Raw genomic sequence first — 23148 nt, 5'->3', positions numbered from 1 at the left:
TATAAAATTAAATGTAGAGTATTATTTCCCTATATTATTTTATCTATATTTTAAAGTACAGCTAAATTTTTCTTTGTCATGCTACTAAGAAAGATAAGCAGAAGTGAAGTGAAAAGTGAATTTTTTGATAGTACCAATACCTCATGGATAGAGTGAATTATTGACTTTGGTTCTTCATGCTGTCTTGTAGTCATAATCTTTACCACTTAACATCAAAATTCTTCCCACGGGGTAGATACACATCCCTCTACCTTGATTTTGAGTTTAGCTATGTGAGTTACTTTGTTGGATGGGGTGTTAATGGATGTGACATAGCAGAGGTTTAAGATGCACTTGTGCAATTGGCCTTTCCCATTTGCATTTCTGCCATAGCCAAGAGAAGAGTTTCCCTCAAGCATCACCTGTGTCTTTAACCTAAGCTTAAGCATGATCTCCTATGGAGCATAGCCAACCTAACTGAACTGTAAACAAGCAGCATGGAGTACAGTTGCCTTAAAGCAGAGCTGCTCCCAACAACCATACCTTACAGAGGAAATAAGTATTTTGTTTTGTTTTGTTTTATTGTTGTTTTGTGTGTGTGTATGTCTGTTCAGGGCTGAATTGTGTCATCTAAAAATGTTGAAGTCCTACTTCCTGGTACCTGTAAATATGAACTTAGTTGAATAGAGTGTCTCTGGAAATGATCTAGTCAAAATAAGGTCATTAGGGTGGATCCTAATCCACTAATCCCTAAAAAGGGAAAATTTGCATACAAAGATCAAGGCAGGGAGAACATCATGTGAAGATAAAAGCAGAAATGATGGTTTGTATCTACATGTCAAGATATGCCAAAGGTTGCTGGCAAACCACCAGAAGCTAAGAGAGAGACAAGGAATACATTTTCACTCACAGAAGAAACCTCAGAAGAAACCAACCTTGTCTTGACCTCAGACTTCTAGTCTCCAGAAATGTGACAATAAATTTTTGAAGTTACTAAGTTTGTGGTACTTTGTTATTGTTGAATGTGACTGAAATTTTGTGATTTGTACCACAGCAATAAGTGATTTAATGTTATTTCTATTTATGTCACTAGCAGTTTTTTATTTAGAAAATATAAAGAACAGTGAAAAAAAATCTTCCACAATGTCCCTACCCAGAGCCTTTTTTCTGGCCTGTTTTTACTTAATTGATAATTTTAAATCATGGATATAAATATATCTATCCATCTACCTATATATCTACTAGATGTCTTTTTATGTCTATTGATTATATAACTCATCCACTTTTTGTCTTATATTGGAACATAAAAATTTTATATGAGTCTTCATAAGTAACATTTAAACAATGTCCACTACATTGTACAGAACTCTACAATTAACTGTACATTACCAATACCAATTTTCTTACTCAAAATTACTAACAATATAAATGTTGGCAGTGAGGGTCAAAATTCAGGCAACAGAGAAACAAATATCCAAAATAAAAGTTGAGCAAACTGAAATGTTATAAATTTCATAAAAGACTCCTGTTACATAGATTAAACCATATTTAATAATTAAATTATGATAATCATGTCTATATATTCAAGATTCCATGAAAATTACATAGCAAGAAAGACCTCAGTTTGAACAGCCACTTCAGAAAATCTAGAAAATTAAAGCATACTTGTTCATACAAAAACAATGAAACTTTCTAGAAATCTCATTGAGATTAATAACGGAGTGCCAGTAGCTAAAGGGTCTAGAGCTAGTATAACAATATTTACTTAAATTCTAGGTAAAAGTGCCTGGATTAGGACTGCTGACATAGGCAAGTAACAAAACTGAATAGTAGTTAGAGGTTTACTTTTTCCCATAAATAGAAGTCTGGAGATAGTTGATTTCAGGCACTGATTCATGGCTAACATCTTTACAATTCTCTTGACATTTCCCTCATGCTCCACATTTTATTGTTATAAGATGGTCTGTAGCTTCAAATATCTGATGGAGATAATAGTAAGATAGAATAGATGGCAAATGTCTCATTTGTCACTTTTATTCCAGAAAATAAAAAGCTTTCCCCAAAATACTTGGCAGATGTAAGCCTTTCTTTCATAAACTGAAAGTTAGCGCATGGTCAATTCTAAAAATAGAAATTATGAGTCAGAATTTAGCCTATAGAGAAAGAAGCTTGCCAAATAAGCAGAAATTACTACAATGAATAGATATCTGAGAATGTCAGGGTAAGTTTTGCCAAATTATTTGAGAAAGAAGATTGTAAGATGTGAAGAAACTCAGTATCTTTGTGTATTATAATGCGAGTGTTGTAATAGCATCAAGGTAGAAAATCAATGTAAAAGCAGCAAGGTTAGTGTTTGTACCTTCTCTGGCAGTAGTAATGAAAGTTTAAAAAGGTAGCCTTTAGGGTGCCTGGGTGACTCAGTTGGTTGAATGTCCAACTCTTAGTTTTGGTTCAAGTCATGATCGCAGGGTTGTGAGATGGAGCTCCACCTCAGGCTCCACACTCAGCACAGAGTCTGCTTGAGATTCTCTCCTTCTCCCTCTGCTCTTCCCCCTTCTCATGCTCTCCCTCTGTCTAAATAAAGTAAATAAATAAAATATTTTTAAAAGGGGAAGACTTAGAACAAAGATTAGACTCCAGTAGAGGCATGGGTGATTTCTGTGATGGATGAAGTGGAATAAACCCACAGGGAGTATCAAAGAAAAAAGGACAACCTAATGGGTTTGGGATACCATGACTGTACTAATCAAGACTCAAAATTAATGATCATTGGATTTAGTGACCACATCCAAGATTCTCACACCTCTTTCTTTCTCTGACCCTCTTTAATCTCCCAACCAATTTTTACCACATCAACAAGGCCATTGTATTCAGAAATCAAACTATATCCATTGAATTAAAACAAATGTGAGAGAAAGCCATCAATAATTCTTGTGCTAGGCAAACTAATTCTTTCCAAGTGAACTCCCTTCAGTATAAAAATAGTTTCATCTTTGATTTTATATGTGATAAATTTTGTGATACCAATATTATTTTATATAAAGGAAGTTATTTCCTTACAATGTCTTTAAATTTAATGTTTAAAAATTGAGTTTTTTCAGTATATAATAGTTATTGGAAATAAGTTTTGTGTCTTACTACCTACCCAACATATTTACCAATCAAATTTATCTATAATTTTTATACTTTGGCTTTTCTTATCAAGTTAGAGTTCCTATGTACTTCATTATTGAAAATATAGAATATACCTTATTTGTTATAAAAAAAATCATCCAATCATAGTTTGGTAAATGATCTGATTTTTATAAGAATCATTTTCTTCCTATCAATCCACATTCTATTATTTAATTATAGTTTCCCATGTGAAATGATAATAATAAAAATACCATTTACCTTGTAGAACCACTTATAGAGTGGCTGCTCTACAAGAGGCACTATGTTGTGTATTAAGTTTATTAAGATAAAGAATATGAGGGATGCTTGAGTGGCTCAGTCAGTTAAGCATCTGCCTTTAGCTCAAGTCATGATCCCAGGGTCCTGGGATTGAGTCCTGCATCGGGCTCCATGCTCAGCAGGGAACCTACTTCTCCCTCTGCCTGCTCTCACTCTGACAAATAAATAAATAAAATCTTAAAGAAAAAGATAAAGAATATGAAACTGGTCACAATTTGAAATTTTTTAAAAATATGATTTATAGTAACACCCTCAAAAATTAGACAGGTATAAACCTAACAAAATATCTATCAGAACTGTATGTTGAAAACTACAAAGCATATATAAAAATTAAAGATATATATACATGGAAAAATATTTTTTAATGGATTAGACTCACTATTTTTGAGCTGTTACTTCCTCCCCATATGACCTGTGGATTCAAAGTCAAAATCCAGCAAGTTATTTTGTAGATATTGTCAGATTCTAAAGTTTATATAAAGAGGCAAAGGACCTAGAATAGCCCTCAAAATACCAAAGAGGAAGAAGAAGAACCAAGATGAATGACTCACATTACCTGATATTACCACTTACTTTATGGCTATAGTAATCAAGAGAGTATGCTATTAGAGAAAAAAGACACAAAAATAAATGAAAAAGAATAAAGAGCCTCTATAAAGACCCATATAAATAAAGTCAACTGATCTTTAACAAAGGAGCAAAGATCAAATAATGGAGAAAGGATAACCTTCTCAACAATGGTGTTGGAACAATTAGAAATGTTCCTCCCATGCAAAGGCAAAAGGTACCTAGACATATGCCATAACGTTTCATAAAAATTAACTAGAAATGAAACATAAAATTAATAGAAAATGCAAAAGTATAAAACATCCTGAAGAAAACAAAGGAGAAAATCTTCCTGACTTTGGTTTTGGTGATGAGTTTTTAAATGCACGCCAGTAGCATGACTCATAAAGAGAAAAATGGTAAGTAAGTTGGGTTTTATTAAAATTAAGAACTTCTGTTCTTTAAAAGATACTGCTAACAAAATGGAAAAAAAAAGTCACATTGGAAGAAAAAATTTTTAAAATACATACAGATAGAAGATGTATACAGACTAATTACCGAATGCTTAAAACTCAAAAATAGACAAATACTCCAATTAAAATATAGACAGAAGAGATTAACAGGCAGGTCGCCAGGGAAGACATATCCATGGCAGCACTCAGAGGGAAATTTATAGCTGTAGAGATCTACATTAAAAAAGAAGAAAAATCTCAAATCAATAACCTTACTTTACATCTTAAGGAACTAGAAAAAGAAGAACAAACTGAACTCAAACTAACCAGAATAAAAGAAGTAACAAAGAGTAGAGTGGAAATAAGCAAAATAAGAAATATAAATACAACAGAGAAAATGAGCAAAACCAAAAGTGTGCTTTTTAAAATATCAACATAATTGGTAAACCAATTTTTTTTGGTTTATTGACCAAGAACAAAAGAGAGAAGACATAGATTACTGAAGTCAGAAATGAAAAGAGAACCATTTACTACAGACCTCAGAGAATTAAAAAGAATTATTAAAAAAACACTTATATATGAACACTTTTACACCAACAAATTAGACAGCCAACATAAACTAATGAAAAAACATTTGAATCAAACTATACAAAATAAAAAGGTTGAATTAATAATAAAAATCTTCTCATCAAATAAATTCCAGAACCAGATGATTTCAGGGGTAAATTTTGCCAAACTTTAAAAGAAAAAAAATCAATACCAATCCCATTTAAAATTATTCCAAAACATAGAAGAGGAGAGAAAACTTTCTAACTAATTATATGAGGCCAGGAATACAAGGATACCCAGGTTAAATATTTGTTTTAATACTTCTAGCTAACATGGTGTTATAAGTTCTGCTAGGACATCTCAAGAAAGAGAAATAAATAGGATCCAAATACAACAGGAAGAAGTAACACTATCCCTTACATGTAGATAATTTGATCTATATATAGAAAACATTAAATAAGTCACACAAAGAAACTGATAACTATAAATGAATTCAGCAGAGTTGTAAGATACAAGATCAATACTCAAAAATCAGTTGTACTTCTGTACAGTTGCAATGAACAGTCCAAAAAGGAAATTAAGAAAATGATGCCATTTACAATAGCATCACTATAAAAATAAAATAACAGAAATTAATTTAACTAAGTGAATGAAAGGCTCTACACCAAAGACTACAATACTTTGCCCAAATGAATTAAGGAAGACATAAACAAATGAAAAGATAATCCACATTTATAGATTGGAAGACTACATCTTTTTTAAGATGGAAATAGTCTCAAAGTGATCTGTAGATTCAAGGCAATTTCTATCAAAATCCCCAATTGCCTTTTTTGCAGAAATAGAAAAGCCAATCTTAAAATTTACAATGAATTGCAAAGAACTCAGAATAGTCTACCCAATCTTGTAAAAGGAGTTGGAGGACTTATACTCGAATTTTGAAACTTACTACAATGCTACAGTAATAAAAACAGTATGGTACTGGCATAAGGTTAGATATAGGGATTAATGGAATAGAATTGAGATTCCAGAAATTAATCCATACATCTATGGTCAGTTGACTTTTGGCAAGGCTACCTAAATTTGTTCTATGTTTAACATTTTAATGTATTAGCTCATATTTTCAAAATGACCTAACAAATTAGATCCTCGTATTATCTTATTTCTACAGATGAGGAAATTTAATCAAGGACTTTGCAGGATTTATTCAAAGTGACTTATTTTGGTAAGTGGAAAAATGGAATTTGAACTCAGAAATACCTAATCTTAAAGTGTTCTCTCCATTGACTCCATTATATTGTCTACAATGCCTAATTCATTAGATGTGCATATAGAAAATACAGATATTTATTATGCATATCTGTTTTTTATATATCAGTCCTAATTATATTTTAAACCACCATTATGTAATTTAGGGAATCCAGTCTCAGCTGATTCAAGATGTTGTCTCTCTTTACTAGAATTGTTCTGAATTTAAGTGTGTTTCAAGGTGTGTGTGTATGTGTGGCAGAATATTCCAGCCATTTAATCAGAACTTTTATCTCTTTATTCAGCCATTGAATTTGATATCATTATTCTATTCCAAAGTTTAATCTGTGACCTACACAGATCCCTGCTGTGTTGTCTCTTTATCCTACCCAGAAGTTCCCTTCCCCTCTCTTCTGTCAGATTCAGAATCCAGTCTTCGGACCATGAGAATTTCACGTACCCATTTAACATCACTCTTCAATTAATTTTTTCAAAATAGTATCCCGCCAGAGTATGAATATGTGTTTTTATCTGTTCAGTGACCTTGCTCTTTATGTATCTTAACCATGTTACATAATAGAACAAGTAATTTTACATCCATTTTACAGAAAAGAATATTGAAGCTTTCCATATTATGTAACTTTCTGAGTGTTATGTGACTAAGATCTGGTAGAATGAGTAAAATGATCCAAATCTTTCTGTTTTTCCAGTGTAGAGTTTTGAAAGTAAAATAAAAGTGCTATGGAAATTTATCAAAGGAAGAGATTATGTGTGGTCGGGATGGTGAAGTGGGAAGAGAATAGGACCATTAAAATAAAATTAGAAGAGGCTTTAAGACAGAAGTATTATTTTAAGTCGATAGTGAAGAAAAAAGAACATTTTCGTATTAAAGGATTGGGTTGAATGGGTGCAGGAGAAAGAAGAAAGTGGCTATTAAAAAAAAAGAGTAGAAAAGAATAGTACCAACTTTTCCAGGTTTTTGCATGTAAGAGGAATTTGTATTAGAGCACCTACTTTGGGTGCAGGTATTCTAATAAACCCGAAAGAATCATGAGTTCTGCTCCCTGTATCCAACTAGTTTACACTCTATTTCATCATGAATTAATGTTCTGTTTATGCTTCATAATACATATTTATGTTTACAGGGCCCATCAATATTTAATTTAAAACTATGAATGATAACAATGCTCTGTCACATGTAGCAGTGGAAAGAATATTTGGATACAAGGAAGCATTCTGAAATACCTAAATAGACAGCCTGCAGACTACTTATGCAAAAAAGAGATAATGTTATTCATATTTTATGGTAGTAAGGCATCACTGAGAAAGTGAATTAGGGAGCTGAAAAATTTTACAGAAAATTTAGTGGACCATGTCTTAGGCATCCATTATATTAGAAGTACTTTACATAGGTTGATTAATTTAATCTGCATAACCCTACTAGTTTGGCATTGTTTTCCTTACTTTAACAGTAGGAGAGATATGGTTTAAGCATAAGAACTTGTTAATAAGTTGGCTGGGAATAGAATGCAAGTCTTTTTTACTCCAAAGCCCTGTAGTTCTCATTTATTTTAGCATGGCACATTTTCAAACATAGGGAATAATTGAAAGAATGGAACAATGAGCACACATATGCACAACACTTTCCATATATTTTAACATTTTGCCCCATTTGCTCCATCTATCTAGAGAGATATAATTTACATTAAAAATCCAACTTATTAATAAAGGAAGAGTTTAATGAATTTTGATGGGTATATATAGTAATGTAAACATTTTTTTTTATATTTTTATCCATTCATTTGACCGACAGAGATCGCAAGTAGGCAGAGAGGCAGGCAGAGAGGGAGAAACAGGCTCCCCACCGAGCAGAGAGCCTGATGCGGGGCCCAATCCCAGGACCCTGAGGAGATCATGACCTGAGTCGAAGGCAGAGGCTTTAACCCACTGAGCCACCCAGGCGCCCCAGTAATGTAAACGTTATTACAATCAAGATCTGAGATATTTTCATAGCCCTGAAAATTTACCGTCAGTCCCTTTGTAGTCCATCTGTTTGCCTCATCTCCATCCCTGGTACATACTTACCTGCTTTCTTTCTCTCTAGTTTTACAATTTCTCAAATGTCATATCAATGAATTCAGGACATATTTAATCTTCTATATTTGGTTTCTTTCACTTAACATGTTTTTGAGTATCAGTATTTTGTTGCATATATTACTAGTTCATTACATTTTATTGTAAAGTAGCATACCATTAAATAGTGATATACTAAATTTTTTTAACCACTCTTAAATTGTTGGACCCTGCAATTTTTCCAGTATTTACCTATTATGAATGAAGCGAATGTAAATAATTATTTGCAGATTTTGTATAGTCATATATTTTCATATCTCCTGAGTAAAACCTAGGAAGAATGTCACAAGTTAATAGGTTAATTGTATATGTAGCTTAACAAGAAACTTTCAAGCTGTTTTCCAGAATATCTGTACTATTTTCTACTCCTACTAGCAATATATGAGAGTTTTATTTAATATGCAACTTCACCAAAACTTGAAACTGTCAGTCTTTTTAAATTTTAGCTGTTCTTTAGCGAAATAAGTCAATCGGAGAAAGACAACTATCATATGATCTCCTTGATATGAGGAAGTGGAGATGCAACATGGGGGGTTAAGGGGGTAGGAGAAGAATAAATGAAACAAGATGGGATTGGGAGGGAGACAAACCATAAGTGACTCTTAATCTCACAAAACAAACTGAGGGTTGCTGGGGGGAGGGGTGTTAGGAGAGGGGTGTGGTGTTATGGACATTGGGGAGGATATGTGCTATGGTGAGTGCTGTGACGTGTATATTCACAGACCTGTACCCCTGGGGATAAAAATATATTATATGTTTATAAAAAATAATATATATATATATGTAAAAATAAAAAACTATTTTAGCTGTTCTAAACTGAGGGTTGCTGGAAGGGAGGTGGACAGTGGAATTGGCTAAATGGGTGATGGGTATTAAGGAGGGCACTTCTTGTGATGAGCACTGGGTGTTGTGTGTAGGTGATGAATCACTAATTTCTACTCCTGAAACTAATATTACACTATATGTTAACTAATAAGAATTAAAAGAAAAACTTGAAACCATAAAAATAAAATAAAATAAAAAAAATTTAAGCTATTCTGGTTGCTATTTGGAGGTTTTGCATTTCTCTGATGCGTAATGATGTTGAACATCTTTCCATGTGCATATATTTGCCTTGGTATATCTTTGTTGATATGCCATTTCAAACATTATTTATAGTTTTATTTGATTATTTTACTACTATTCATGTGTAAAAACGATTTTAAAAATATTTTGAGCACACTTCTGTTGCTAAGTGTATGTTTTTCTTAGGCATGTCCGCTGAAGAATTAAAGATTCTAATTTTTATGAAACCTGTAAACTATGATAGAGTCTGGTTATGGTTTTCTGTCCTTATATAGGAAAGGGGATAAGAAATTACATGCACTTTCTCATTTGGTGCTGACTGGAAGTTCAAAGAAAGCAAAATCTGGGCCACACACAAGTACCCTAGCCCTAATTCCACCTCCTAACCATGATAAAAGCACAAAACCAATCTCCCTCTGCTCTCTCAACTTTTGAAGTTACTTGAGAGCCTACCCCAATCTCCCAAGAAAACCTTATTATGTGATTAATAAATCTTTTCATCCCCTCTTGGTGTGTATGTGTCATTGTAAGTCTTGATTATCTGTATTAATTGTCTACTGTGGCTGTAACAAATTACCATGCTATGGCTTAAAACAATATAAGTCTTACAGTTCTGTGTAATAGAAATTTCACTGGATTAAGATGATGTGTTGGCATGGCTTTATTCCTTTATGGAGGGTCCAGGAGAAAATTTATTCCTTTGCCTTTTCTAACTTCTAGATAACACCAGCAATCCTTAGCTGATGGTTCATTTCTCTGTCTTCAAGCCAGCAACATAGCATATTCAAATCTCTTTCTCACTCTGATCCCTCTGCCTTCCTATTACAGTTTTAAGAATTGCTACTTTTATATTGGGCTCATCCAGATAATCTAGGATAATCTCCCTATTTTAAGGTCAGCTAATTAAAAGGATTAATCCCATTTGCATCTTAACTCACTTTTGTCATATAACATAACCTACTCACAAGTCACAGGAATAGGGAAGTGGACATCCTCGAGGGGCTATCATTCCATGTACCACAACATCTAGAACAAATAATTTCCTCCACTGGGTGAACACAACAAAATGCAAAGCTACAAAGATTCATTTTTACTATTTTCTTACAGGAATGTTATAATTTTAGTTTTTATATTTAGGTCTATTTTCCATTTTTGATTAATTTTTTTGAATATGCCTTATTGTAGAGATAGAGATTCAATTTCATATATATATATTTCCAAAATTATTTCCAAAATAGTAGACATATATTTATTAACATAATTATTTAATTATTCCATCAGTATTTGCTGAAAAGACTATCCTGTCTCCACTGAATTGTATTAGCATCTTTCCCAAAAATCTATTGACAATGTATTCAAGGATCTATTTATGGATTATATGCTATTCTATTGATCTGTGAGTCTATCTTGATAACTCCATGATGTCCTTATTATTATAAAATTTTGGTCTGTCTTAAAGTCAGTTAGTGTACATCCACAAATGATGCTGTCATTCAAATTATTTTAGCTACTTTTAGTCATTCTGAGTTTCCACATGCAGACTAGAATCAACTTGTCAAATTCTAAAAAACAAACAAGCAAATAAAACTAGTGGGAAGTTAAGTCTTGTTGACTTAATAGAGTAATTTGGGAAGAACTGGTATCTAACAATACTGTCTTCTGATCCACTGCACAGTAAAATTATTTCTAAATATTTCTTGTTATTTTTTTCACTTTATTATATAAAGAATTTTTCAATTCAATTCCCAGTTATTTTGTTGACAGTAAACAGAAATTGATTTTGGCTTCAGGACCTTTTACATGTGATCACATTTATAAATTGTATTTGATTTTTCTTCATCTTCTAGGATTCTCTATGAGTACTTCATGCTGGCCCAAGTGAAACTTTTGATTTTTCCATACCAGTTGTAGGACTTTTACATTTTTCTTACTTTATTATGCTTACTGTATTCATAGCATTCTTTCCAGTGTTGAATAGAATAGGTAAGAGGATAGATCCTTGATTTGTTCCCAACCTTCACAGAGAAGTTTTCACCATTCTACTCAGTTCATAATTTTACTCAGTTTCCACATTAATTATGTTGGCTGTGCATTTCTCTTAGATATGTTTTTATTCTCTTTTTTGGATTGTAGAAAATCTTTAATTTTTGTTTTTTGAAAATTTTCATTTTTTATTAAATGAGTCAATTTCTACTTTTATATCTTAGATGATAAGATTCTTTTGTTTTGCCTTTCGTTTCTTGATATGGTGAAGTCCACTGACAAGTTTTTGAATTTTCATGCAATCTTGAATTTCTGCTATAAACTTCCTACCTCACCCTTATTGTGGTCCTACTTAGAATTTTTTCAAATTTGCAATGGTATGAAAGTCATACACATTCAGTAAAGACTGTGCTCTGAATTTTGATCTTTTCTTGGGCTAAGGAAATGTAGTACAACACTGTGTCATGATGCAGGGCAACAGTGGGGAGCTGCAACTCCTAGTTAGCCAGGGGAACATGAAAGTGAGTAACTGATACACTTAAGCCATTCTGTATTCATACAAACATTCTGTTTCTCACTTTCAGTACAATGTTAAATAAGTTACATGAGCTATTCAACACTTTATTATAAGATGAACTTTGTGTTAGATGATTTTGCCCAACTGTAGCTAATATAAGTGTTCTGAGTATATTTAAGGTAGAGTGGACTAAGCCATGATGTTCAGTGAGGTGTATTAAATGGATTTTTGACTTATGGTATTTTCCACTTATGATGGGCTTATCAGAATATAACTGATTACTGATCTAATTTGCTAACATTTTGTTAAGAATTTGTTTTAGAGGGGTTCTTTTTAAAAAAAAGATTTTATTTATTTATTTGACACAGAGAGAATGAGAAAGAACAAGAGCACAAGCAGGGGGAGCAGGAAAGGAGGAAGCAGACCCCCTGATGAGCAGGGAGCCCCTATGTGGGGCTCTATTCTTGGAACATGTTTCCTGCTGTTTGTTAATTGGAATTTTCTATAAATCCCAATTACATCAAGTTCGTTATAGTGTTACCTCAATCTTCTATATACTTTTGTTTTTTTGGTCTATTTGTTCTATCAGTTACAAAGAGAAAAGTGTCAAAATCTCAAGCCATAATTGTGTATTTGTCTATTTCTCCTTCTGGTTCTATCAGTTTTTATTTTTTCATTCATTTTGAAACCCTGTTATTAAGCACATACCCATTTAGGATTATTGTATCTTCTTGAGGAGTTGACCCATTACTTTTCTATAATGACCACCTTTATCCTTAGGAAATTTCCTTCTTCCAAAATCTCTTTTGTATGACATTAATATTTTCTGTAGATTAGTATTATCATGTAATAACTTTTCCTGCCCTTTTATGTCTTTCATTTCTTTACAGTTGAAATGTGTTTCTTATAGATGTCATACTACTACCTTTTATTTTTAAAAAATCAAATCTTATAATATCTGCCTTTAATTGAAGTATTTATATAGTTGATATTCAATGTAATTTTTGGTATAGCTGGGTTTTAAGTCTATCAACTATCTATTTTATTTATTTATCTTTTCCTCTTGTTTGGGGCTCTTTTAGATTGGCTGAGCTTTTTTATGTTTCTATTTTACCTCCATTATTGACTAGTTAGCTATGCATTTTAGTATTATTTTAGGGTTATTTAAAATTATAGCATGCATCTGTAACTTACACAGACTACCTTCAATTATTATTATATCCTCTTCATGCATAATGTAATAAGTCTACAAGAGCATAATGTTATTTCTTCCTTCTCATGATTGTAGCATTTTTGTCACATATTTTATTTTATGTATATTGTAAAATCACAATACATAGTTACATTTTTTTAATTAAAACAGTTGTCATTTAAAGAGATTAGAAGTAAAGAAAATTCAGTGTGTATTTACCCAAATTTTTACCATTTTCCATACTTTTCTTTTTTTCTATAACTCAGTTAATTTTGATCTGCCATTTTATCATTCCTACCTAAAGAATGCCCATTAATATTTGTATTATTCTAAGAGTGCTGGCAATGAATTCTCTCCCCCCTTTTTTAATCCCCTTATTTTTATTTCATTTGTGAAAAATAGGTTAGTAGGCCATGAGAATTTTCAAATAATATTTTTTAGTATTTTATGTCTTCCCACTGATACCTGACAAAGTTTTTGACAAGAAATTTCATTTCACAGGATGAAATAATTACTTTTTTTATTTTATTCAAAATTTCTCATTATGTTTGTTTTTTTTCAACAGTTGAAAAATTAGGGGTGCCTGGGTGGCTCAGTGGGTTGGGCCTTTGCCTTCAACTCCAGTCATGATCTCGGGATCCTGGGATTGGGCCCCACATTGGGCTCTCTGCTCAGTGGAAAGCCTGCTTCCACCTCTCCCTCTGCCTGCCTCTCTGGCTACTTGTGATTTCTCTCTCTGTGTCAAATGAATAAATAAAATATTTTTAAAAAATTATGTGGCTATTATTTGGTTCATTGGTTTGTTGGTCTTTTTTTTTAGTGCTATTACTTCTCCTACTTAGGGTTTTCATATTTCTTCAATGTGTGGTTTTTTAATCTTTCATTTATGTTGGAAAAATTTATTTCTTATTACTCTTTCATTCTTCTCTCTCAGTTGATGGCAATTACAGACATTTTAGACTATTCAATATTGAGACAATGTTGTGTTCTGTTTTTTCCCCCATTATTCTGTTTTTGTGTTTCAGTTGGATTATTTCTATTCACATATATTCAAAACAGTTGATTCTTTTCTTTGCTATGTAGAGTATAAAAATAACTCATAAAATTACTACTCACTGCTCATTTATTTTTCATTTCTGCCATTTTGGATTTTTTTAAAATATCTGTCTATTGAAATTTCTTATCTATTCATTCATGTCTAGCTTTTTGCTGATTTTTAAGCATATTCATTGCAGTTATTTTAAAACCCCTTACTGATAGTTTTGCCGTCTAGATCATCTCTAAATTTAATTGTCTTAACAATTTTTTCTCATAATAATGCACTTTTTTTATCTTTTTTCCCGTGTTTTGGAATTTTTGTATTAATTGCCAAACATTGCTCATAAAGGAAAAGCAGTGGCCTACACAAACATTTATGTCCAGAAACGGACCCTTCCCTCCTTCTGTTAGGCCATTAGTGTAGTGAGGTGAATCAGTAAGCTTTAGGTAGGATTGACTTTGTTGGTGCTGTGGTTACCTTGACCATATAACAGACTTCAGACCTTGTCAGTCTGGACCACTGCTGTTTCCTTAGTGCTTAGTGGAAGACCTAATATCATGCAAGGTTTTTCAACAGGTTCTAGACACCTAAAAACAATCACAGAGGATCTTTTTCTAAGCTCTTTCCCCAGCCCAACCCAAACAATAGACTATAGTCATTTTATCTCATTGAAAGTTTTCTTGTGGAAGTGGGCTGGGAATGGGGATTTTTCAGTTCTGCTCCAGCTTCGGTTGCAGTCAATTCTTATACATCCGAGCTGTGGTGGTGGGACTTCCAATATACTTGCACTTCTGTCAGTGACAGACAAGCTCTCCTCAACTCAGAGTAGGATCTAGAACTCAGGTGGGTGTCTTGGCCTTCCTTCAGTGACAGTAGACCTCTGCTTTGCATTAGTGAAAAATCCTGGATAGAGGCAGTTGCCCTGCTATCCTCCAGCAGCACATAAGTTTTGCTCAGTGTTAATGACTTGGTAAGTGGGGGTGGGTGCTGAATTTATTACTCCTCTCTCAGCAGCAGTTGGCTTTTCTTTGGACCATAGGTTGGGGGTTTTCTGCTTTACTCCCAGTAGTAGACAGACTTTGCTACATATTAGAAAATTTGGTGCATGGGTAAGGTTTGTTTCTGTCATTCAATGGCAGACATTTGTCGCTTTGGATTCAAACAGGGCCCTGAGTGGGCATGGAGTCCTCCAGAAACTCTAGATCCAGCCTCAAACTTTGGCATCCCTAAATGCCTGTGACACTAAAGGGTAGATTCTAATAAATTTACTGTAACTTTAATATTTCTAGTGGCTTCCTGACAGAATCTTATTGAAAGGAATTGTCCATGAATTAGATACTTCTTTTTGTTTGGGTCTCCCAAGGATTTTCAACTCTCACAATAGCCTACACTTGGCTTTTAAGAATTTAATATAATTTCAGGGTTTTTCTGGTGTGTGTGTGTGTGTGTGTGTGTGTGTGTGTGTGTGTATCTATCTGCTTTTATGGTTTCCACTTCTTTTCCTTATTCTCTGCCAATGTTGAGACATTTTGTGTATATCTTTCTTCAGAGGGGTTTGGTACACTCAGAAATTCAGTTCATATGGTTGCCTTGAAACTGTAGCTTTCAGATAAGCTCAAAATGTATCATTTTGTAATTTATTCGGTTTTCTTTTTCCTTTCTTCTTTTTTTCTCTTGTATGGCATTCACTTGCAGATTTCTTCAGTTTAAGTTGGAGATACGACCTGACAAATTACTGTTTAAAGTTCCTTTCAGTATTAACATTTGGGTCTACATGTAGAAGAATAATCTTGTAAATCAAAGTTTTGACAGAGTTCTATGGTCTCACTGTATGACTAAAACCATTTTTTCTTTCCAAGTAATAATGACACACGTATTTTGAAAAATTAGAAGAGCTGAGCCCAGTGCTAATTGCTTTTCACGCATTTTTCTCATTTAATCATCAAACCAACCCCTTAAGGAAGTAGTATTATGATCCTCATTTATATAAAGAAATTGTGAAATGCCTATAGGTACACAGTTGAAGTGTGGCAGAAAAGGGATCCAAGTTATTTGATTTCAGATATGTATCCTTAATCACTAATTAATAAGGAGTCCCCATTTAATAATCCATTCTTTTCCTATAAAAAAAGTCACCAACTTTTGCTTCTTTTTGTAGGTCATGACAGAGCCTAAAGCACAGATTTCTGAAATATGTAATCACACTAGATCTTTCAACCAAGCTTCCATAAATGTGTGAACCCAGTCTAAATCTTCAGTTATGAAAATAATCCTTGTTCATGTTTTTGTATTCCTCCTTTTAATGGGACTCCTGCCACAAGTTTCAGGTTTGTGCCAGATGGTTGTAAATTGAAAGACAAATAAAAAGAGAAATAAAATATCCTTATCCTTCTGCTCCCTGGCCACATGTATCCAATAAAAACAATAGAAAGCAGATTAGTTCTGATAATTAATAGACTATTTTACCAGCTAGCATGTTAGCTTAAGAAAAATCTGATAAAAATGTTTTATGCAACATAGGGAATATGTGTCTTTTTTTACAAAATAAGAGAAGAACTCCAACCAGTTATAATTTTTAAAATATATTTCTAGAAATGAAATAGTTTATGTCAGTTACATTCTAAGCAATTCATTGGTACTGGAGGTTGGCTAAAGATAGTGATACTGGAAGAGGGATTTTACTGAACCATAAAAAGCATGTCAAATGGTTGAACTCTCTTTTTGACCTGTTCTTCAGCCTTGTCAGCTTACTTTTTTCATTACATTTAAGAATTTAACAGAGAAGAGGCAGGATCAATCTCCAAAAATGCCAGAGGAAAATGTATGTGTCTTCATTCTTTTTGCAAATATCCCCCCTGTAATGGGTAAGGAAAGCCATTTTGACAGAAAAAAGTGAAGATTTTGCTTGCTGAATCTCTTTATTCAATCCCATCTCTTTTCTTCTGTCTACCTTGTCATATTTCATAGTCATTTCTTTACCTTTTCTCATCAAGACTTTTACCTTTTTCAGATCTTTCTTGTTCTTATCAATCTTTTTACTCCATCTACCTTCACAAGATATACCATATTTCATTTTTACCCAGTGTGTCCTTTCTTGTTTCTTCACTGTGACACTAATTCCTTACTTCTAAATTGAATAATAGGAAATTGAATCGCTACCTATTTCCTTCTGGTCTAAGTGAAATAGCCAAAAATCAATAACTGGAGACAGGTCAACCAAAGTCCTTGTAGGAGCCTATTAATCAGTGAAATAACAGCTGGTCTGTGTGTGTGTGTGTGTGTGTGTGTGTGTGTGTGACTATAGTGTAATACGATTGGTGTTTATGCACTTATGTGTATATGGTGTTTGCACATTCATGTGTCTGATTGTGTTGTGAGTACCTGAATGTAAAAATGCCCCATGTAAAAATGCCCAATAGGTAGTTCATGACAGACCTTGCAAAAAATGGTAACTGACTCAGTCTTGAATATATTTTAAGTAGATTTGTGGTTAAAATTAGAAAACAAGTTTGTCTTAAGTTTAAGCCTGATGTGTGGTAAAAACAAAACAAAACAAAAGGTACAAAAAAAAAATAAGACTTGCAAAAGTAATTGTCTAATAAAGGCTATGGGAATAGATTATTTATGTTGTTTACATATTACAATTAATAATGCAATTCTACTAGTGAGATAAATTAATAACCCCAATTCTCCCATGTATCCATTTTATACAGAAAAAGGCAACCTTCATCCACAGAAATAGATAATTTGTTTTAGGTTTATTCTCTTCTATATTGTTGTCATTGTGAAATCAGTGCAATTCCTACATGTTTAATCCAATTAACAATTAATATAGTTATGTAAAACATTTCTGATAATAATAAGACCTTACTGGATTGACTATAGTGAAGTTCCATTGATGAGATCTGAAAGTTACTATAATCAGAACTGAAATACTTGCCTAGATACTAGAATCAATTTGGTATATGGACATGGACATGGCTTCAGTGTATGCTCTAAAATTATGTTTTAAATGCCACTTCTGGAGTCTATTGATGTGAAGGCAGCAATTTAAAAAGTGCAATTTTCTAGGCTAAAGATGGAAAGGTAAAATGCTCATTCCAATATATGTTGCAATAAAATTAATAAATGGTGTTTCTTTGGAAACTGAAAATAGATAGCAAGCAACATATTTCTCACAAGACAAAATCTTTAGTTGTTGTTTCTAGTCTACCAGCCTTATTTTAAAACATCCTTACCCTTATAGATGCAGTTTTTCAGAGATCACAAATTTGTCAGGAAAAGAAAGAAAAAGAGAAGTACGATTGAACAGGTGAGGGTGTTGTCTGATATTTGCTGTGGCAGAAATTATGAAGAATCTAGTAGTTGAACTAAGTAAGTTCTTTGGAAATTAAAGGAAGTTACATCCCTTATTTGATTCCACACAATTATTCTACATGAAAAACTACCACGAAACTGTAAACAGGTATTTCTGGTAAAGAGATCCTGAAGGAAATCTTTTATAATAATACAAATAATATGAACAATAACATGTAGAACTGAAATATTTAATACAGTGAGCTTCCTTTATCTCATCACAGTGATTCTTAGGTAAAACTCAACACCATAATTTGTCTTTGAGTTCTAAGATGCACATAAATCTAGTAACTAACAAGAAGAGCCAAGATACTCAATTAGAATATTAATCACATTGGAAACAAATTAAAACTGTTTTGTTTTAATAAACCTTTTTTCTAGATAACTTGGTGCTTAATGTAATGGAAAGACAAGTGTAGATATGACGTTATCCGGAAAGGTTTAAGAAAGTAATTTCTTGGGGCGCCTGGGTGGCTCAGTGGGTTAAAGCCTCTGCCTTCAGCTCGGGTCATGATCCCAGGGTTCTGGGATTGAGCCCCTCCTCGGGCTCTCTGCTCAGCGGGGAACCTGCTTCCTCCTCTCTCTCTCTGCCTGCTTGTGATCTCTGTCTGTCAAATAAATAAATAAAATCTTTAAAAAAAAAAGTAATTTTTTTCTTCAATAACTCGATTAGAAACATACAGATTTACAGATTACATTGTCTAAAATAGATAGTAAAGTGAGAAAAATATATGGATTTTCTGTGTCTATAATTGCTGATATGTGCCCTGAATGTAACAAATTCCATTATTTTGAAATTCCTGCCTTTTAAATATTTGGTAGGATTTTATCTGTCTTGGTTATGCAAATATAGCTAAGTGACACAAGGCTCTAGGAATGTAAATTTATTATATTCCTGTAAAATACTCTCCAAATCTCTGTGTTGACTGACAATCAGTTCTGGCATCTGTCATAAAGTGGTGGAGAAGAACTCTACTAATCAATGCATGATCTAAGACATTTTTAGCTTGTCCTCAAAATATCCATCATCTTCTCTTATTTTCTCTCCTTTGTGACATATCTTGGTGAATGACGGCAAAATTACATTTAAGTAGTTAACATTGCAGACATTATTGAGGGCAATAAATCTGGAAACAAATTAAAAATCTTGAAATATTCAGTGAAGAGAAAGAGTAATTATGGAGATACTATGAAATTAGAATCAGCCTGGATTGGTCAATAATTGAAAGTGAGAAAGTAAGGGAAAAAATTGAATAAAGTGACTGCTCTCTTATTTCACCAAATTAAGCATAATTATAATAAGAGTATACATTTATTTTAAAACTGAACTAATTTTTAAAATAAAATAAACCATCCTTAACTTGCTCTCAGAAAAAAAAGTACTACTATCATTTTTGTAAGTATTCTTTATTTTATTCCAATATGTGTGTATGTGTGTATGTTTTGTTTGTATGTGTGTGTGTATAATGGGATGAAACTTTTGCTATGGGTCACACATTATAGGCACTCAGTGTTAGTTAATGATTCATATATAAGCAAATTTTTACAACCATCAATAACAATACCATACAAAATACTTCAGCAGATTTTAAAAATGTTAACAGTATATATAGCTTGTGCATCTTTATATGCCATTAATATTTTTTCCTCTAACATTACTTAAATAGCTATATATCAGTCAAATATTTGGATATATCATAAATTATTTATCTAATGCACCACTTTTAGAAATGTGAATGGTTTTTAACTTTTCACTGTTATAAAAGTGGTATGGTATATATTTTAGCAAAAATTTTAGAATACATTCCCAAAAATGGAATTGAAGGGTAAACATATTTCATATAATTTTGTTCACTTTTCTAAATTTTATATCATTTCAAAATGAATAAAATTTATAATAGAATTGTAAATTTGCTCTTATATAACACATCAGAAATCTGGTCTTGGCAAAATATTTTTCTGTTGTGTTTGCCTTCCATTATTGATAATTTGAGGTACATATATTGTATTTAAAGTTAAAAGGAGTTATTAATGGTGCAGAATTATCATCCCTTGTTGTAATACTTGAATCCTTATTCAAATTTACCCCATGTAGAACTCAGCTTATATGTGGAAATATTCAGTGGTACAAAAAGTACTACCTTCCTGGTATACCATCAGACTGGGAAATTCTGTCATCATATTTTTCCTTAGATATATAGTATCCTTTGTTTGGTCCTTGCCTATTTCTTTAGGGACCAACAAAACAAGTTTAATTTTTATTCTGTATGATACATAAATGTATTTAATGGTGCGTGGTAAGGGATCTTAGGGGTATGTTTCCCTCCACTTTTCTTTTGTTTTGTTTTCTTTGTTTTGCTTTACTTTACTTTGCCTACTTCATATAACATGATTTTAAATATTACCAGAAACTAGTTATAGTTCCCTTAAAACCCTGATTTTTTTAAAAGGTTTTATTTATTTATTTGACAGAGAGAGATCACAAGTAGGCAGAGGCAGGCAGAAAGAGAGGAGGAAGCAGGCTCCCTGCTGAGCAGAGAGCCTGATGAGGGGCTCAATCCCAGGATCCAGGGATCATGACCTGAACCAAAGGCAGAGGCTTTAACACACTGAGCCACCCAGGCACCCCTACATCCTGATTTTTTAATTTTATTAAAAAAACAATGCTCCATGTATAAATTTGCATTCCATTTCTTGGTATAAACATCTAATTATTAAACTAGGATTCATTTCACTAAATCCCTTCCATTTTAACATGATTTTTAAAATTCATAAATTTCTGTTTATAATCTGGGAATAAGGATGGAAGAGTAGGGAGTTTGGTATAGGATATTCCACTTTAAAAAAAGAAGTGTTATTCTTTTCTTGGCTATTATGAAATATGAGACCATCTTTTCTGTACTACTTTCATAAAAAGAAGTGGGCAAATTTTTAAAAGAAATATTAAATGATATAGTAATTTAACTAATCATATGATTTTAAGTATAACAACAAATGATATATGCAAAATAAAGATTTTTATCTGTAAATTCACCTGGACATTTCCCACCCCCCTGTGGAAAACCTCTGAGTGACTATGTTCCATGCTACCTCATTTCTATTCTGAGATTTACAATTTTTCCATCTCATTTATTAATTCAATAAGTGTTTTCCTCAGTAAACCAACTTTGTGACAGGAATTTTTCTAGGTACTGGGACTATGTCAGTAAACAAAATGACTCAATATCCCTATGCTCATAGAGCTTGCAACCTCGTAGGGAGAAAAAAGAGACAATACACAATTGAAATCTTTAGTCTGTCATATGGTGAGAGAGACTAGAGAAAAATTGAGCAAGGAAGAATATTAGCAAAGGTCAGAGTACAATTGTTAGTAGGGTATGCAAACAAGAGCTCACTGTCAAGATGTCTTTTGTGTAAAAATCTGGAGCAATGAGGGAAATGAGCCATGCAGAGATCAGGTGTAGAGCATTTGAGGCTTAAAAAAATACTGGGGGCAGAATCTATAGGGTGGGCACTTGTCTGGCAAGGAAGCCAGTATGATTTGGGAGAGAATGACTTGTGTGTTTAGAGAGGTAAGAGAAAGCCAAAATAACTCGTGTATATTCCTGGAGGGAGTTCACTCTCAGTGAGATAGGAAAGTATTGGGAGTTCAAGAAGCAAAATGCTATTAGCCATATTTTTTTCAGCTTTATTGAGATAATTGACAAACTTGTAAGACAAAGTGTACGACGTGATGATTTGATCTACTATACATTGTCAGAGGATTTCCTCCCATTGAATTAATTGACATATCTATTGCCTCATATAATTACTTTCTTTTTTTCATGGTGAGAAATCTTATATTTTTAAAGGAATACTCTGCTCTCCGACACTCAAGAATAGGCTCTAGGTAGGCAAGGGTAGAAGCTGACACAGTGATAAAGTCTGGTGTTATATTTTTTTGTAGCATTTCTATACTTGGGATTTTATCTTGCCAAGCATTGCCTTATGTTGCTACTTATTTATGGCTGCATAAAAGCCTTTTCCACAATTACATCACATGGTGTTCTGTGGTTTTCTTCTATATTACAACTGATAAAAAACATGGTCCCCTTGAGGGATGTTATATGACAAAGGTGAGTGGCAAGGTAATTACAAAGAATCTCCCTCTATGTTTTAGAAGCTTTAATTAAGTCTTACAGTGTCCTTCTGTAATGCACAAACACTATTAAACCTATTTAGCAGAGGGTGAAAATGAGGCGAGCTGAAAACTAACCAATCAAAAAAGTTCCAAGATTGGAATTATTTTTTCTATAAAAAATGTGCTCATACTTTTTCACAGATGAAAAGCTGTTTCATCTACATCATTTATTTCATACTATATTCCCCATGTCCCGTTTTTGGCTTGTAGACTTTCTCTTCCAGGAGAGAATTGGGACATACAGTCATGTGAGGTGCTGAATTGAGCTCTGAAGTTCATACATGGGAGGTGAACTGTTGGAGATTAATTGCTTACTGATGCTGTCACTGCTGAGCATTCAGGATCTTTTAGCTTTGCTGGTTTCATTAAACCTGTAGTAAATATAGCATTTGGCCTATTGGAAAATTATTCATGCATCTGAAGAGGAAGGTAAGGATATGAAGAGGCAAAGAAAATATC

Source organism: Enhydra lutris, unplaced genomic scaffold (genome assembly GCF_002288905.1).
Source record: "Enhydra lutris kenyoni isolate GAN:26980312 unplaced genomic scaffold, ASM228890v2 scaffoldscaffold2, whole genome shotgun sequence".
Lineage (NCBI taxonomy): Eukaryota > Metazoa > Chordata > Mammalia > Carnivora > Mustelidae > Enhydra > Enhydra lutris.
This window is presented reverse-complemented; position numbering follows the sequence as displayed.